At 41.4% G+C, this 7,868-nt stretch overlaps 1 pseudogene; it reads left to right on the plus strand.

Moving 5' to 3' along the window:
* Positions 1 to 4,036: 4,036 nt before the first annotated feature.
* On the plus strand, positions 4,037 to 4,446 carry LOC133712896 (calmodulin-6-like; annotated as a pseudogene).
* The last annotated feature ends 3,422 nt before the right edge of the window (positions 4,447 to 7,868 follow it).

Genomic DNA, 7,868 nt, shown 5'->3' on the forward strand with positions numbered 1-7,868 from the left:
TCTTGCTATCTTTTATTGTTTTCCTACTTTATAGATGCGTTTGTGCATCTTGTTATGCTTTATTGTTTTTTCTTTCGATGCTTTTGCATCACTCCATGTACTTCTCAGTTTCATCTAATATATTTTGTCGTCTTTCCCTTCAAAAAAAGATTTTGGAAGAGAAGACCGCACAATTCAAGCTTTAGCCATAGTATAGTACAACCGACGACAAAACCCTCAACATTTGAGATTCATAGTTCTTTATAACTGAGTACGTGTACAAAGCAATACTTATAACATATGTATGCTACCTGCTCTTTTCTGCAATTTCATGGAAGTTAGTTTCCAAAATTTTCAGATAATTATCATTTCAAATTCGACATTTCAACATACAGTAATCGTGGTTTAGCATCAAACTGCTTTTTGAAAATTACAAAGAAACTTTGAGGAAAAAAAAAAAATTTCAAAACACGAGAATTTTGATCGACTTAATTAAGAGTACCCAGAAAAACACAAATCTCAACACAATACACTGAGGATCAATCACATATAAAACTGCATTGTTTATTATAGAAATTTCCATAGACAAATCATTGTGATTATGAACGCATATAATGAATTTTAAGGGATAAGAAAGAACGGCGAACCTCAAGCCCCTGCATACGTTAGCTCTAGTGCTCAAAGAAGAGTTGAAAAAAAAAATATATATATTTATATATATTTTTTTTGCATAGCTAGGGCATGCACCAAGAAGCTAGTTAGCCGTTGTGATCAACGTTGGTTAGTTAATAAAGGTGGAATAGTACGAGGTTTTATTGATAGGGCCTGTAGGAAGTGGGTTAAGACCTGAATTTGGGCCTCAAAACGATTGAGGCCTTGACCTCAAAATTTAGACGTATTACTTTTGTTTGATCTCCTTCTTCCCCCAATAACAAAAACTTTGAATTTGATATCTACACTATAAATAAATGAGTGCTCTAATGAGGACCTTTAAAATGAGGACTAATATTTTGAAATTTTACAAAAGACTTTCCCTCTTCAAATATCTTGTTCAAGTGGATTCGATAGTATTTTAGAAGGAAATGACAACATTTTTTCACTTCTTCCGTACAGTTATAGGTACATATACTCTTAGAAATGTATTCGAGTAGCGCATGTAGATCGCACTTTTGTTTTCTGGATTTCAAGATTGGGTAGCGGGCATACCTCATTGGTCATTTAATGTATTTATATCTGATGTAATCATCTAAATTGCTTAGTGGTATGCAATTATCTTTCGAAAAAAAAAAAAAAAAATTCCAGTCAACTTTGGTGTTTCCAATACAGTTTCTTTTTCGCGTTTCCTTCTTCTTCTTCTACCTCTAGACCATGGTTAAAATTCTAGTACAGATTACGAGCCCTCAATGTCCTCTTCTTCTTCTTCTACCTCTAGACCATATAACAAAAGCATTCCAATCCTGTCTAGGAAGAGCTGTGAATACTGGGCTCAGATCAACATTATACTTGACAAACCAGCCAGAGTAGTCTTTCTCCATCTCCATGACCTCAAATTCAGTGCTACAATGCTGGTAAGTCTCAATCAAGTACAAACGGCCACAGCACTCCCCAAAATATCTACGAGCCAATCTGGGATACTCAGAGGGAGACTTAAAGGAATAATGAGGGCTAGGGGAGGAAAATAATGGAATTTTTTTTGACAACCAAGGGGACAGGAGGGGTAGCGGAGGCTAGCAGCAAACGTTCTTCGCCTACGTCAAAGTAGTGCAGCACATCACTTTCGTTTCTTATGAACTCATTCCTACCATCCCCAAATGTGCAGAATGGCAATCTTGCTTCACGACTGCCTCTTATCCAATGAACTGCGCCATTGCAGTATACGGTGCCTTTCCTGCTCCTCTAGTCAAAGTGCATGGCCATCTCCTTGCAATCATGGTTTGCGCCCTCGTCAGAGGGGCTGGGGAAGAAAGGAGTATCGAGATGCTTCCACTTTCCAGTCTCTGATGAATATATGTCTATCTCGTGGTGCCCCCCATCATAATGATCATTGAAGTTAGTCACGCAGACCACCTTGTAATGAGGCGATTTGGAAGGATCAAAAGCCAAAGCATAACGTACAAAACCAAATTCGTAACGTACAAAAGCAAATTCGCCCATGTCTTCCCCAAACCTTGGAGAAGAAACAGCCCGGAATTGGTTGGTTGTGGGATTGAAAACGTATACGAGATCATGTCTTCTTTCTTTCGTCGACTTGCAAAGGCAGAGAAAGAGGCTATTGCAGGACTGAATAATCTTCAACTTAGATCCATCAGGGATGGAATTATTAAGGCTTTTAAAGGGATTCACAGATGGGCTTTCGTGCTTACGAAGAGGAATGAACTTGAAGGACTCTTCTTTGGTCTTGCTGGAGAAGAAAGCAGAAATCTTGGGATTTTGGATGTTGGAGATAAGAGAGAGCCAATGTTTGGAGACGCACATGAAACGGGCAACAGAATGAGGTGGCACCGACACAAGGATATTTGTCAGGAGTTCTTCGATATTTGCTACCGTTTCTGCCGATGACATTTTCTTTCTTTTCTTTCTCCCTAGGGTTAGGGTTCTGTTTTGCTTTCGATACCAAGCTTTCTTTCAGTTTTTTCTTTTTTTTCTTTTTTTTTGGGAAATAAGCTTTCTTTCACTGAAAGAAAACACTGCGTAAGAATGTGTAGATACTTATATAGAGGGATCGCGTTATCTTAAGAGAAGAAAGTGGATGCACTCCAAAGTCAACCTAAACCCTAAGGCCTTCCGGTTGCAAATTTCTTCTCGTCCGGCGGGGCCTGAACGTCGAGTCTGGCCTTCGGGCCTCCCATTGTCATGGGGTTTGCTGCCGGACGGGAAAACTATTGCCCATGGGACACCGTCGGGGATTCTCTCTGGTGTTTTGTCAGTTTGGTTTGGCTGGGATGGTGGAGACGGTGGTGGTTGTGCTGTCCGGGCCGATATTCGTTCCCGCTGATGGTTTTCTCGGATCGCCGGCGTCATGGAACTCGATTTGCAAACGACGTCATGGAGCTTCGTCGTGGCGGTTTGGATCTTGGACCGACGGCGTTGGGCCGAGGAGTCGGAGAACCCAGATCGGCGATGTTTTGTTCAGTTTGTTACAGGTCGGCGGCGTGGCTTGAAGCAATTGGACCGCTGCCATGGCAGTTTGGATCTTGACGACATGGGTATGCGGAATGGATCAGACCGAACTCTGTCGGAAGGGGCCGTACGACGGGGTGCTGGAGAAGACGGCAGACTAGGCCCGAATCAGGCTGCTGGGCCGGGAGATCTCCTTGGTATGCCCTATTGGGCTTAATTGTTGGGATGAGGTTCTACCTTAGTCAATCAGCTTCTATTTGGGCTAGGGTTTTGGCTCTTGGCCCAAACCTATGTTTGTAGCTTTTGTCTAATTACAATAAATTTCCTTGTATTAGGAACCAAACGAGTGTAGTTTTGGCTTGTCTATTTGCTATGTTTTTTTATAGCTTATAGGCTCGCTTTTATAGTGAGCGATAAGTTCAAATATAGTTGGTCTATCCTATGTACTACTGTGGCTCCTCCAGGAAGCCTTGTTCTGGCCATTTTTATGTGTCAGCGGGTAAGTATGTAATGACCTTCTTAGCATGCGCTATTATCAATGGAATTACCATTATTAAAAAAAAAAAAGAGAGAGAAGAAAGTGGGAGTTTGTGGTAATTTCGTAAAGAGAATTATTCTTCTAAAAAAATAAAGAAAATAAAAATAAAATAGAGATTCTTCTGCCTACTTTGCTCAGAGTCAACGGCGCATGCACGCACACACTAACAGCTGGTCAAACAAAAAAAAATAACAGCGCATGACATGTGCGATTGGTTTTAGCGGGACGTGCATGACATGTGCGATGTTTATAATCGGGAAAAATCGGGGAAGTCCAACTGCATACCAGAGCAGAGCAGAGCAAGATATCAGCTCTGAAAGTTTACGGGCTCTCTTTCTCGATTTGTTTTCAAGAGAAAAAAAAAATGTTGAACCCAAATTTCAGATTCTTAAAAGGAGCATGGCCAATCAACTCACCGATGATCAGATCTAAGTTCAAGGAAGCCTTCAGCCTCTTCAACAAGGACGGCGATGGTTGTATCACTACCAAGGAGCTTGGGACTGTCATGAGGTCACTGGGGCCAGAACCCAACCCAGGACATGATCATCAATGAAGTGGATGCTGATGGTTATGGGACCATCGATTTTCTTGAATTCTTAAACCTCATGGCAAGGACACTGACTCTGAGGGAGGAGTTAAAAATATGCTTTCAGATTTTTTGACAAGGATCAGAATGGTTTTATATCCACCGCTGAGCTGCGTCATGTGGGAGAAGCTCGCTGATGAGGAAGTGGATGATGAGATGATTCGCAAGGTTGATGTTGATGGTGATAAACTCATAATTTGTCAAGGTGATGATTTCTAAGTGATAACTCACAGCACACCCAAGTTAATCACTTTTTATTTTTGACCAAATGATAACTCTAGTAGGCATAATCGGTGTGCATGCAGTGTGTTAAAGAACATGGCCCATACTCGGTGCTATAAGCTGGCTTACTTTGGCGTATTGGGGATGGCCAATCAGTCAACATTTGGGAAGATGATTGGATACAGAATGTCTCTCACTTTTCGATCACTCGACCTACAGATTCAATTTTTGAAAGAGTCTCGGATCTGCTCAACACAGACTCTTTGTCTTGGGATATTGCAGTGGTTCATGCCTGCTTTGAACCCCATGTAGCCTCGCAAGTTCTATCGATTCCGCTTAGCAGCCGGTTTGGAAGAGATAGGCTTTCGTGGAAGCTTGACAAGAAGGGCTTTTTCTCTATTAAATCAGCTTATCAAGTTGCCTGTGACTTCTCATTGGGTAATCTATTTGCTTCTGCTTCTACTGGTGATCCGTATGGACCGTTATGGAAGGCGTTGTGGAAGGCCAAAGTGCCAAGTAAAGTAGCTATCTTTGGGTGGTGAGCAGCTCACAACCTACTTCCCACCCGGACGGCTTTGACCTTGAAGGGATATACTGGATCACTACAGTGTGTGGTATGTGCTACACATGTCGAGACCTTGGAGCATGTATTCTGCAACTGTAGCTTTACTCAGGAGGTTATTGGAACTCCCCCATTCTCTATTCCCACGTCCTATATGTGTTGGAAAGATTGGCTGTTAGATCGAGCCCTCTCTATGACTCCAGGAGCGTTTGATCAGTTATTGATTTTACTCTAAAGAGTGTGGAGAAACCGAAATGATAATGATAAATTATGGAATGGTCATTCTCAATCCAGTGCTACTATTGTGGCCAAGACTATGGCTTGGCATGAGGAATATCCACAGGCTACATGTTCTTCAGCTACTACAAAACGGGCCTGGGCAAAACCTAGTAAGGTGTGGGCTACTCCGGAGGAAGGTAGTTTGAAGCTCAATGTGGACGGGGCGTTCCTGGCCTCTATTCAGTATGGTGGTACGGGAGGGGTACTTAGGAACTCTCAGGGTCAGTTCCTAGCTAGTTTTTCCTTCAGAGTGGATTTTGTCACCTCCCCACTGCATGTCGAACTCCTTGCATGAAAAATGGGCTAGAATTGTTGCAGGCCATGCAGATTACTCATGCCACCATCGAGAGTGATTGTCTAGTTGCTGTGCAGGCTATTGCTTCTATAACCCCCGACTTGTCTCTTTAAGTGCATTAATCACAGATATTCAAGGCCTTCTAGCTGGAAGTGAGGACTTAAAGCTTCTCTATGTTCCTCGTCAAGCCAATACAATAGCACATAGGTTGGCTAACTTTAGTTTTGATTCCAATATCCATCTTGAATGGTTTGTTAATGCTCCGGAATTTATCTGGAATGCCCTTATGTATGATTTCAATCGTATCAAGTAATATAATTTTGTTTTTACTTCAAAAAAAAAAAAAAAAGGAAGGAAAGATAGGGGAATATAATTAGGGTCCTTGATCCAAAGCTCCAAAATGAGCAAAAATTATCCCACTTATCCCAGCAATAAATTTTTGTTCCCACTTACACAATTTAACAGTAAATGACCATTTTGCCCTCAAATCAATTAAAGAATTACAATCACTACCATCAATATCAATCTCCCTCCTCCCGATCTGAAACTCCCTCTCTCTCTCTCTCTCTCTCTCTCTCTCTCCTCCCGATATGAAAATCCCTCCCTCTCTGCCCCCACCCTGCAAAGCCCCGACGCCGACTGCTCTTACTACCCAACCCGGGAGGCGACGAAGAAGGCGAGGATGTGAGTGATGGTCGAGATCGACCTCCTCGGCGGTCCAGAACGACCTCACCAGCGACGAAGGTTTCTGATCCCCCTAGGTCCTTCGAGAGGTTCCAAACGACGAAATGGTGATTACCAACTTAAATAGAGCTGAGTTGGATTTGGATTTGGATTTGGATTCGACATTGGCTGCAATTTTGGGATTGGATTTGGAGGTGCACCTTTGAATTTCTTGGGTCTTGATTTAGATTTCCTGTTGTCGAAATACACCTGAAGATCCATTGTTTTTGTGTGTTGTTCTTCCATATCTGAGCTTTTTGGAACCTGGATGTTTGGTTAGTTTTTCTTAATTGTGCAATATGAGGTTAATTTTTTGAATAATATTGTTTGGATGTTTTCAACTTAATAGGTGATTTTATATATAGACTGGATTTAATATCTAGTGATTTTAATCAGGCAATACGAGGTTGTTTCTTCTGCTCAAAGACGATTACAATTTCAGTTCTTCAAAAACTCTAATAATATGAGATTTGGTAGTTGCTTTATTGACTTTTTATATGCCGAATTCATTATATGGCTATCATGGTTTATGCTCTTTAGTCCTGGCACTAGAATTGATCGATCTTGTGCTTATGCAGACGGAAAAGTTAAAATGGATGACATCATAAATTAGCTCCAATGTTAAAAGTGGGGAGGCAATGAATTACTGGGATATGCCATCTTAAATTTTATGTTTAATAATCAGAAATGCATTTGCTTATGCAATGAGTAGTGATCAAGTATTCATTGTCTATTGCCCCTTAATGGACCTTTAATAGAGATTTATTGCTCCTCTATTAGGGGACGATAGACGTTTATTGAGGGGCAATAGACGTTTTGAATTGATATAATCTCTTCATTTTTTTTTAATCAAAGTTTTATTTGTCTAATTTTAGGAATATTAGTTCTCATTCCGGCAATCGAAAGTTCTATTGGGGGCAATAGACGTCTATTGGGGGGCAATACATGGCTGATAGACGTCTATTGGGGGGCAATAGACGTCTATTAGAGGGCAATAGACTATTGGGGCAATAGACGCCTATTGGAGGGCAATAGACCCCTATTGCCCCTCTATTGGGGGGCAATATATAGACGCTTATTGAGGGGTAATAAACTTCTATTGGGAGGCAATAGAGGTTTTCAGAAAAATCCGGTGGGTGGCGGCCTGTGACTGGTGACCGGTGACCCGAAGCCGGTGAAGTTGGCCTGAATCTGGCGACTGGTGATCGGAATCCGGCAATTGGTGGCCAGATTCCGGCGGCCGGTAACGGGCTCCGGCGAAATCTCCTATGGTTTCTCTCTCTTCCATTTTTTCTCTCTCTCTCTCTAAGTAACAAAGGGGTGAGGGGTAAAATGGTATTAAAAAAATTTAATGGGGTATTAGGGAAGACTCCCTTAGAGTGTATTGGGTAAGAGAGAATTAAAAAAACTTAATGGGGTTAGTGGGAAAAAAATCCCTAGAAATGGGGTAAATGGACAAAAACCCATATAATTAAACTAATATTATGGGATTCCTAGCTATAAAAATTGAGGAGTTATAGTTTTTTTTTTTTTTTCAATCAATCCTTGAACAATGTAGGGGATT

Source organism: Rosa rugosa, chromosome 5, assembly GCF_958449725.1.
Source record: "Rosa rugosa chromosome 5, drRosRugo1.1, whole genome shotgun sequence".
NCBI classification, from domain to species: Eukaryota; Viridiplantae; Streptophyta; class Magnoliopsida; order Rosales; family Rosaceae; genus Rosa; species Rosa rugosa.